The sequence below is a fragment of the Oncorhynchus keta genome, unplaced genomic scaffold, assembly GCF_023373465.1.
Source record: "Oncorhynchus keta strain PuntledgeMale-10-30-2019 unplaced genomic scaffold, Oket_V2 Un_contig_25824_pilon_pilon, whole genome shotgun sequence".
Classification (NCBI taxonomy): Eukaryota; Metazoa; Chordata; class Actinopteri; order Salmoniformes; family Salmonidae; genus Oncorhynchus; species Oncorhynchus keta.
In genome coordinates, this window is record NW_026284643.1 from 44,180 (window position 1) to 56,212 (window position 12,033).

General features: G+C 39.2%; 1 long non-coding RNA gene across 2 annotated transcripts; it reads left to right on the top strand.

The window, feature by feature from the left end:
* The first annotated feature begins 1,666 nt into the window (after positions 1-1,666).
* LOC127922479 (uncharacterized) lies at positions 1,667-3,909 on the top strand. Of its 2 annotated transcripts, XR_008111515.1 has the most exons (4): positions 1,667-2,816; positions 2,854-3,408; positions 3,527-3,637; positions 3,670-3,909. It is a non-coding gene; the product is annotated as an uncharacterized LOC127922479 (long non-coding RNA). The 2 variants fall into 2 exon arrangements; XR_008111516.1 differs by lacking the exon at positions 3,527-3,637.
* The last annotated feature ends 8,124 nt before the right edge of the window (positions 3,910-12,033 follow it).

A 12,033-nucleotide genomic window follows, 5' to 3' on the forward strand; every position in this document is an offset into this window, starting at 1 on the left:
TCTCTGTGGCCCCTCTCTGTGGCCCCTCTATCTGTGGCCCCTCTCTCTGGCCCCCCCTCTGGCCCCTTTCTCCTCTCTGTGGCCCCCTCTCTATGGCCCCTCTATCTGTGGCCCCTCTCTCTGGCCCCTCTCCCTCTCTGTGGCCCCTCTCTCTGGCCCCTCTCTCTGGCCCCTCTCTCCCTCTCTGTGGCCCCTCTCTCTGTGGCCCCTCTCTCTGGCCCCTCTCTCTGGCCCCTCTCTGTGGCCCCTCTCTCTGGCCCCTCTCTCTGGTCCCTCTCTGTGGCCCCTCTCTCTGTGACCCCTCTCTCTGGCCCCTCTCCCTCTCTGTGGCCCCTCTCTGGCCCCTCTCTGTTCGACTTCTCTCTGGCCCCTCTCTCTGGCCCCCTCTCTGACCCCTCTCTCTGGACCCTCTCTCCCTCTCCTCTCTGTGGCCCCTCTCTCTGGCCCCTCTCTACCTGACCCCTCTCTCTGGCCCCTCTCTCCCTCTCTGTGACCCCTCTCTCTGGCCCCTCTCTCCCTCTCTGGCCCCCCTCTGTGGCCCCCTACCTGGCCCCTCTCTCCTCTCTGGCCCCTCTTCTGGCCCCCTCTCTGACCCCTCTCTCTGGCCCCTTTCTCCCTCTCTGTGGCCCCTCTCTCTGGCCCCTCTCTCTGGCCCCTCTGTGTTGGGGTGAACTCCTCAGGGCCAGCCCACCTGACACCCCAGGCAAGGGGAGGAAAGTCATTGGTACCCAACATGTACTTAGACACTGAAGCTTCAGTGTGGAACAAATACACAGAAAAGATCCTAGAAGCCTTCAGAGACGCTCCACACGGTTCCAATAGGACATTTACATGTCAGTCATTTAGCAGGCACTCTTATCCAGAGACACTTACAGGAGCAATTAGAGTTAAGTGCCTTGCTCAAGAGCACATTGAAAGATGTTTCACTTTAGTCGGCTCCGGGATTGGAATCTGTGATTTTTTGGTTAATGGCCCAATGCTCTGAACCGCTAGGCTACCTGCCTCCCTCACATGGTATTCACATGGTTTGACATGGTATCCACGGTATGACATGGTATTACAATGGGACCACATAGCTATTACATGGTATCTCATGGTATCCCAGTAGAACCTCATGATACCTCATGGTATCACAATAGGACCTCATGGTATCACAATAGGACCTCATGGTATCACAATAGGACCTCATGGTATCACAGTAGGACCTCGTGGTATCACAATAGGACCTCATGGTATCACAATAGGACCTCATGGTATCACAGTAGGACCTCGTGGTATCACAATAGGACCTCATGGTATCACAATAGGACCTCATGGTATCACAATAGGACCTCATGGTATCACAATAGGACCTCATGGTATCACAATAGGACCTCATGGTATCACAATAGGACCTCATGGTATCACAATAGGACCTCATTGTATCACAATAGGACCTCATGGTAATAGGACCTCATGGTATCACAGTAGGACCTCGTGGTATCACAATAGGACCTCATGGTATCACAATAGGACCTCATGGTATCACAATAGGACCTCATGGTATCACAATAGGACCTCATTGTATCACAATAGGACCTCATGGTAATAGGACCTCATGGTATCACAATAGGACCTCATGGTAATAGGACCTCATGGGATCACAATAGGACCTCATGGTATCACAATAGGACCTCATGGTATCACAGTAGGACCGCATGGTATCACAGTAGGACCTCATTGTATCACAATAGGACCTCATGGTAATAGGACCTCATGGTATCACAATAGGACCTCATGGTAATAGGACCTCATGGTATCACAATAGGACCTCATGGTATCACAATAGGACCTCATGGTATCAGAATACGACCTCATGGTATCACAGTAGGACCTCATTGTAATAGGACCTCATGGTATCACAGTAGGACCTCATGATATCACAATAGGACCTCATGGTATCACAGTAGGACCTCATGATATCACAATAGGACCTCATGGTATCACAGTAGGACCTCATGGTATCACAGTAGGACCTCATGGTAATAGGACCTCATGGTATCACAATAGGACCTCATGGTATCACAGTAGGACCTTGTGGTATCACAGTAGGACCTCATGGTATCACAGTAGGACCTCATGGTAATAGGACCTCATGGTATCACATGTATTATTCCTCTGTATTTTCACTATTATTACATTACTCAAATGTTTGTAATATACCATGTGATATATTCTATATATTTGAAGACAATCTGTATCTGATTATCTTGTAAGCGTGTATGTATGTAAACGTTTTGTTTCTGTTTCGTTGTGTGTGCGCTTCAAGCTTTGTGTGTTTTCTGTACCACAGTCAGGGCTGTTTTACTGTTGTGATGGGAGGGTTGTTGGGTGTAATGTAAAAGTCTTTCACATGTGATTTTAAGCACTTTCCAAAGAGTAATTTACATGATCTCTTACATTATCTCTTACATTATCTCTTACATTATCTCGTACATTATCTCTTACATTATCTCTTACGTTATCTCTTACATGATCTCTTACATTATCTCTCTCATTATCTCTATACTATGATCAGGTATGGGGCCTGACTTCCTGCTCTATACTATGATCAGGTATGGGGCCTGACTTCCTGCTCTATACTATGATCAGGTATGGGGCCTGACTTCCTGCTCTATACTATGATCAGGTATGGGGCCTGACTTCCTGCTCTATACTATGATCAGGTATGGGGCCTGACTTCCTGCTCTATACTATGATCAGGTATGGGGCCTGACTTCCTGCTCTATACTATGATCAGGTATGGGGCCTGACTTCCTGCTCTATACTATGATCAGGTATGGGGCCTGAATTCCTGCTCTATACTATGATCAGGTATGGGGCCTGACTTCCTGCTCTATACTATGATCAGGTATTGGGCCTGACTTCCTGCTCTATACTATGATCAGGTATGGGGCCTGACTTCCTGCTCTATACTATGATCAGGTATGGGGCCTGACTTCCTGCTCTATACTATGATCAGGTATGGGGCCTGACTTCCTGCTCTATACTATGATCAGGTATTGGGCCTGACTTCCTGCTCTATACTATGATCAGGTATGGGGCCTGACTTCCTGCCCTATACTATGATCAGGTATGGGGCTTGACTTCCTGCTCTATACTATGATCAGGTATGGGGCCTGACTTCCTGCTCTATACTATGATCAGGTATGGGGCCTGACTTCCTGCTCTATACTATGATCAGGTATGGGGCCTGACTTCCTGCTCTATACTATGATCAGGTATGGGGCCTGACTTCCTGCTCTATACTATGATCAGGTATGGGGCCTGACTTCCTGCTCTATACTATGATCAGGTATGGGGCCTGACTTCCTGCTCTATACTATGATCAGGTATGGGGCCTGACTTCCTGCTCTATACTATGATCAGGTATTGGGCCTGACCTGCTCTATACTATGATCAGGTATGGGGCCTGACTTCCTGCCCTATACTATGATCAGGTATGGGGGGCTCTATACTATGACTTCCTGCTCTATACTATGATCAGGTATGGGGCCTGACTTCCTGCTCTATACTATGATCAGGTATGGGGCCTGACTTCCTGCTCTATACTATGATCAGGTATGGGGCCTGACTTCCTGCTCTATACTATGATCAGGTATGGGGCCTGACTTCCTGCTCTATGATCAGGTATGGGGCCTGACTTCCTGCTCTATACTATGATCAGGTATGGGGCCTGACTTCCTGCTCTATACTATGATCAGGTATGGGGCCTGACTTCCTGCTCTATACTATGATCAGGTATGGGGCCTGACTTCCTGCTCTATACTATGATCAGGTATGGGGCCTGACTTCCTGCTCTATACTATGATCAGGTATGGGGCCTGACTTCCTGCTCTATACTATGATCAGGTATGGGGCCTGACCCCCCTCCCCTCTGGCAGGACCAGTCCAAATATAACATGAAGGATCCATTGGCCTAGTGTGAGACCATGAACACCGTGAGGTATCATGGGTAAATTGTGACTGACTGATGTACAAATAATAGAGTAGTTATTTATGATGCAAGGTGGTTTGTAGATCAGTCAAGTCTCGCCTTTAAATCCGGCAGCCATTTTGTTTTTCTGGGTGGAAACATACATAGACCATGTTATATACATGATATATACACATAGACCATGATATATACACATAGACCATGATATATACATGATATATACACATAGACCATGATATATACATGATATATACACATAGACCATGATATATACATGATATATACACATAGACCATGATATATACATGATATATACACATAGACCATGATATATACACATAGACCATGTTATATACATGATATATACACATAGACCATGATATATACACATAGACCATGATATATACATGATATATACACATAGACCATGATATATACACATAGACCATGATATATACATGATATATACACATAGACCATGATATATACATGATATATACACATAGACCATGATATATACACATAGACCATGATATATACATGATATATACACATAGACCATGTTATATACATGATATATACACATAGACCATGATATATACACATAGACCATGATATATACATGATATATACACATAGACCATGATATATACATGATATATACACATAGACCATGATATATATACATGATATATACACATGGACCATGATATATACACATAGACCATGATATATACACATAGACCATGATATATACATGATATATACACATAGACCATGATATATATGCATGATATATACACATAGACCATGATATATACACATAGACCATGATATATACACATAGACCATGTTATATACATGATATATACACATAGACCATGATATATACATGATATATACACATAGACCATGATATATATACATGATATATACACATAGACCATGATATATACACATAGACCATGATATATACACATAGACCATGATATATACACACAGACCATGATATATACATGATATATACACATAGACCATGATATATACACATAGACCATGTTATATACATGATATATACACATAGACCATGATATATACATGATATATACACATAGACCATGTTATATACATGATATATACACATAGACCATGATATATACACATAGACCATGATATATACACATAGACCATGTTATATACATGATATATACACATAGACCATGATATATACATGATATATACACATAGACCATGTTATATACATGATATATACACACAGACCATGTTATATACATGATATATACACACAGACCATGATATATACATGATATATACACATAGACCATGATATATACACACAGACCATGTTATATACATGATATATACACACAGACCATGATATATACACATAGACCATGTTATATACATGATATATACACATAGACCATGTTATATACATGATATATACACATAGACCATGTTATATACATGATATATACACATAGACCATGATATATACACATAGACCATGATATATACACATAGACCATGATATATACACATAGACCATGATATATACACATAGACCATGTTATATACATGATATATACACATAGACCATGATATATACACATAGACCATGTTATATACATGATATATACACATAGACCATGTTATATACATGATATATACACATAGACCATGATATATACACATAGACCATGTTATATACATGATATATACACATAGACCATGTTATATACATGATATATACACATAGACCATGATATATACATGATATATACACATAGACCATGATATATACACATAGACCATGATATATACACATAGACCATGATATATACACATAGACCATGATATATACATGATATATACACATAGACCATGATATATACATGATATATACACATAGACCATGATATATACATGATATATACACATAGACCATGTTATATACATGATATATACACATAGACCATGATATATACACATAGACCATGTTATATACATGATATATACACATAGACCATGTTATATACATGATATATACACATAGACCATGATATATACATGATATATACACATAGACCATGATATATACACATAGACCATGATATATACACATAGACCATGATATATACACATAGACCATGATATATACATGATATATACACATAGACCATGATATATACACATAGACCATGTTATATACATGATATATACACATAGACCATGATATATACATGATATATACACATAGACCGTGTATGATTTAGTTGTATTACCATAGTGATGAGACTTTTCTCCTGTAACTTTCACGGGAGTGTTTATTTATAAATTTTATTTTAGAAAAATAACAATAAAATACATTGGAACAACCAAAACAAATGAACCGAATATAAAAGGAACATTTGTTAATATGATTTGTTGAAATGTTTTTAATTAATGACTAAAGCAATACTCTTTTATAAGGTAATTGTTATTACATTGACATCACAAATGCAGAATGTGTGGATTAAGACGCGTTTTCTAATTCTTTCATCAACACACATACGCATTACTTTTTGTAAATAAATGTATGGAGCTGTTCTGTTTCTCTGTATAGTTGTATAGAGTAAATGGTATATTCTGTTTCTCTGTATAGTTGTATAGAGTAAATGGTATATTCTGTTTCTCTGTATAGTTGTATAGAGTAAATGGTATATTCTGTTTCTCTGTATAGTTGTATAGAGTAAATGGTATATTCTGTTTCTCTGTATAGTTGTATAGAGTAAATGGTATATTCTGTTTCTCTGTATAGTTGTATAGAGTAAATGGTATATTCTGTTTCTCTGTATAGTTGTATAGAGTAAATGGTATATTCTGTTTCTCTGTATAGTTGGATAGAGTGAATAATATGTTCTGTTTCTATGTATAGTTGTATAGAGTAAATGGTATATTCTGTTTCTCTGTATAGTTGTATAGAGTAAATGGTATATTCTGTTTCTCTGTAGCTTTATAGTTGTACAGAGTAAATGATATGTTCTGTTTCTATGTATAGTTGTACAGAGTAACTGTGATACAGCCTGGGATTGAACCCGGGTCTGTAGTGACGTCTCTAGCACTGAGAGGCAGTACCATAGAACGCTACGTCACCCAGGAGGCTATAGTGGACTACTCCTGACCGTGATCCATAGTCCACTGTTAGGATAGAAGATAGAAGAGCTGTGTCACATGTCAAGGTGTCTGTATTCTTCTGACTGGGGTTTTGAAACTGTCACAATATCACCCCCAAAAAAAAAAAAAAATGGAAATTTTGTATATTGTGAATGAACTGGCTTTAGAGAGGAGGGTTCCGACATCATTCCACAACAGAATGGTTCTGATTTAGACTGATTCCTTTACATTCCTTCCTAAAGAGCACGTAAAACAAACACAGCACTTGATGACAGTTTACAGTTGACGAGCTTTAGGCTTTAGGTTGAGGATCATTCAACAAATGTCTTGTTTTACCATGTCAGACTGTTAAACGTAAGTAGAAAACCCCTGCCTGTTTACTGCCAAGAAAAAGTACTGTGATATTATATATGAATGTCATTTCACTCATCATTACAACCAGACGCATAGCTCTCTATTCATCCCGGATGGCTGAAACGTTACAGACTGCGCGGTAGAAATTTAATCAAAGGTCATTTGAGATGGAGACGACATCTGCAGTGTTTACGGTAAATGCAGTCTCCGCTATAACGCGGGAACATTGCCTTTAAATTTAAATCAAGCCGTAGCGTTGTACTTCAGTGATACGGATTGCATAGAGCGCTTCAATAATGACTTGGTCTGATAAATATTTGAATACTAATCATAAAAGACCCACTCGTTTATAAATGATACGATGGTGTTTCACAGCTTTACAGTTGGAATTAAAGTTGAGACCCAGCAGGCATAGTTTGGCGTGGGGACGTCAGAAAAGGAGATGAGTTTAAAATATTTTCTATCAATTTTTCTATCTTCTATTTTACCCTTTTGGAAGAAATATGAATTGATTGTGTTTTAAATCTCTCCTTGTTATGCTTGATGTCACAGTATGAGTGAAAGCTTTGTGTATAAAAGGTGTACTTTGGTATGTGGCCATTACATAACTCTGTACCAGGGGTCTCCAACCCTGTAGGTTTACACTTCAACCCTGTTCCTGGAGAGAGACCCTCCTGTAGGTTTACACTCCAACCCTGTTCCTGGAGAGATACTGTCCTGTAGGTTTTAATTCCAACCCTGTTCCTGGAGAGATACTGTCCTGTAGGTTTTAACTCCACCTCCGGGACAGTATCTCTCCAGGAACAGGGTTGGAGGGCCCTGTATGTAACTACTATACACATTGACCATGATATCACCATATCATCACTATAGATATCGATATGTTGTTGTTTACACCGTTGAAGCACTGTTATGTCTTTTGAATATATAATATGTATCATTTTTACCACAGTTTAATACTAATTTGTAAGATTTTGTTTTCATGGAATCTGCCTGACTGGATCTACAGATTGTTTTAAATTCTGAATAAACCACCAGAATAATAAACATTTGTTTCTGGTTTGTCTGATTCAGGAGAAACATCCTGGTTCACAGATCCATTTTGTATAAACATTGTGTGTTCTATATCACAGTGTATATTCCATCTGAGATACACGGACAATTAAACAAAAAAATTTGATTCTACAATGAACAAAAATATTAACCCAACATGCAACAATTTCAAATATTTTACTGAGTTATAGTTCATTTAAGAAAATACTTAAAAAAAAAGAAGAAAAGAGTCGGGTCGTGGATCAGGAAACCAGTCAGTATCTGGTGTGACCACTATTTGCGACATAGTGTTGTGCATTATTATGCTGATACATTTAGGTGGTGGCGGTGGATGAATGGCACGACAATGAGCCTCAGGATCTCGCCACGAGCACGCAAATGAGCTTCCCAGAGACGGTTTCTGACGGTTCCTTCAGAAATTCTTCGGTAGTGCAAACCCACAGTTACATCAGCTGTCCGGGTGGCTTGTCTGCATTTGAAGAAACCAGATGTGGAAGTCCTGGGCTGACATTTCTGGGATCTTTTATTTCAGCTCATGAAACATGGGACCGGCACTTTACATGTTGAGATACATTTTTTGTTCAATATATCTATATATTTATTTATATTAGGTATCATTTTCGATTTTTTTTTTGTTATCATGCATAATATAACAAATCTATCATCAACATGTTAACATAAACATTTGATAAATTACTCACAAAGGTCCTAAAAAGTATATAAAGATATCTATAAGTACAGCGCTGTCCTACCTGCCATGAAAGTGTGTTTGGTACCAGATGAGGGGTGTAATTTCTTCACTCTTGGGGTGCGCCACACATACGGTGGATGGTGGGGAGGTTCTAGCAGCCGGTGCATCGCTCATGGCAGTATCACCCCGAGGACGCAACGCGAGAGAGGTCTTCACCGTGGATCAGAATATACCTTATGTAATACCTGAGGACAGATAAGATGCATGTATAGATGAATGGTTAGTTAATTTATACTTTTCTCAAGTATGCCCCTATTAAAATATATATTTAATTTAGGAGATATGACAGAGCTGTGAGAAATAGAAAAATTAAGATGTATCGGAATGGAAATTTGGTTATTCAAAGAAGAATATATATATATATATATATATATATATATATATATATATATATATATTTTCACCTTTATTTAACCAGGTAGGCTAGTTGAGAACAAGTTCTCATTTGCAACTGCGACCTGGCCAAGATAAAGCATAGCAGTGTGAACAGACAACACAGAGTTATACATGGAGTAAACAATTAACAAGTCAATAACACAGTAGAAAAAAAGAGAGTCTATATACATTGTGTGCAAAAGGCATGAGGAGGTAGGCGAATAATTACAATTTTGCAGATTAACACATTTTGTTCTATAATTCATATTTAATTGAAATAATTTGATTTAATCTGTTCATTGATATAATGGTTGAATTTATTGTCTCGTCAGTGGCTGTCAGAACCTCATCGTCTGTTTTCTAATCTGGAATGTCTCGATGTGCTTCTCGCCCTAGGAACTAATGGGGGAAAGGAATGCTTCCGCCCGGACATAATAGTGAACAGTACAAATCCATCGAGAAGATTTCTACGTTGATGGGTATGAATCTTTCTGTTTTTGTCGTTTTCATTATAGAACTTTTTAAATACCTGCTCGGCATAATGCATAGTTCTATCTATACTATTTATTTGCAAGCTAAACTCTGTCCTCAAATAAAGGTTAATTTCAAAGCTAGCTATCATCCTGCCATGATTTGTTAGCGAGCCGTATTGAAAGGACCGGAAAGATAGCCGGCCTGACACGTTTAGCTGGGCTACTTGTTTCTCAACCTGGGATGACAGACAGTGGCGGTCGGTGGAGTTTAAAAATGAGGGAGAATTCGTTTATTTTTTATTTTTTTTATGAGCATTGCCTTATTTCTATTACAGCATATTGGATGACTGTCATTCATATTCCATTCACCCAGCTCATTGTTATCATCGATAGGTTTAGGCAACGACATGATACTAGAATGTTCCCTGTACCCATCATGAGGTTGCAGGTCGAGAGGATTTTGAGTAATCAAGGTGACAGAGACACATTCAATACCTCCTTGTACCCTCTGGCCTGCATCTAGCTGATCTAGGGTGTGATCATTAGTCCAACAGTTGCAAATGAGAGTTTCAATTGGACACATTCAGGTGTGTTTATCCCCGTGTCGTTACGTTTGCTTCCATTTAGGGAGTGGTTTTCAACAGAGTCGGCAGAATGAATACACCCCTCACTTTCATAGCAACCGCATAAAAACAGCATAATCACTTTCCTTCTTGTATATATAATTCCTTCTCGCTACTATCTACTCCCTCTCCTCCTCTCCTCGTTTCCCTTCGCTTGTGGACTTCAGTGCACAACCCATCAGCTGTCTGTGACCAGGTGAAAATACCATTTCCAAGCCAAACATTCATATCATGACCTCTAACCTCTACACACAACCTACAACATTGTCACATCCTAGTCAACATAATAGAACTAACATGTGAGTAAACCTGCTACAATCATGCAGTACAGTCAGAAAGCAGTTTAGCAGTTACACATCGGTGGGCCCCATTATATGCAGGTGCTAGCTAGCTGAAGCTTGTGCTTTCAGTACTAGATTCATTCTCTGATCCTTTGATTGGGTGGACAACATGTCAGTTCATGCTGCAAGAGCTCTGATAGTGTGTTGTCATAATTACTGTGTAAGTCTATGGCAGGGGGTGAGAACCATGAGACTCCTGGGTTTTGTATTGAAGACAATGTACCCAGAGGAGGACGGAAGCTAACTGTCCTCCGGCTACACCATGGTGCTACCCTACAGAGTGCTGTTGAGGCTAATGTAGACCTTCATTGCAAAACAAGAGTGTTTTAACCAATGATTTGGTGACAATAATATATTTAGAGTAGTTTTATCTAAAAAGGATGCTTTTTTTTTAGGTTAAACTTTAAATTCTTTAAAATTCATTGAGGAGGATGGTCCTCAATGAATTTAATAAAAATTAAAAGTTTAACATAAAAAAAAAGACATCCTCCACTGGATAAAAATGAAAGATTGAAGGAATGAGATCCCGACATTGTCAATAATTCTGGGAGTAACAATTAAGGTATTCTGTACAGTTTGTGGTAGCAGTCCCATATGTTTAATTCTGTTCTGTTCTCAATAGTGTCCGTGCTGCAACACACAATTTATATTCTATGTATTTATGATTATAATATATTCCAGGGGTAGGCAACTAGTTAGATTCAGCTGCAGGCCTGGAACATGATTATAATATATTCCAGGGGTAGGCAACTAGTTAGATTCAGCTGCAGGCCTGGAACATGATTATAATATATTCCAGGGGTAGGCAACTAGTTAGATTCAGCTGCAGGCCTGGAACATGATTATAATATATTCCAGGGGTAGGCAACTAGTTAGATTCAGCTGCAGGCCTGGAACATGATTATAATAT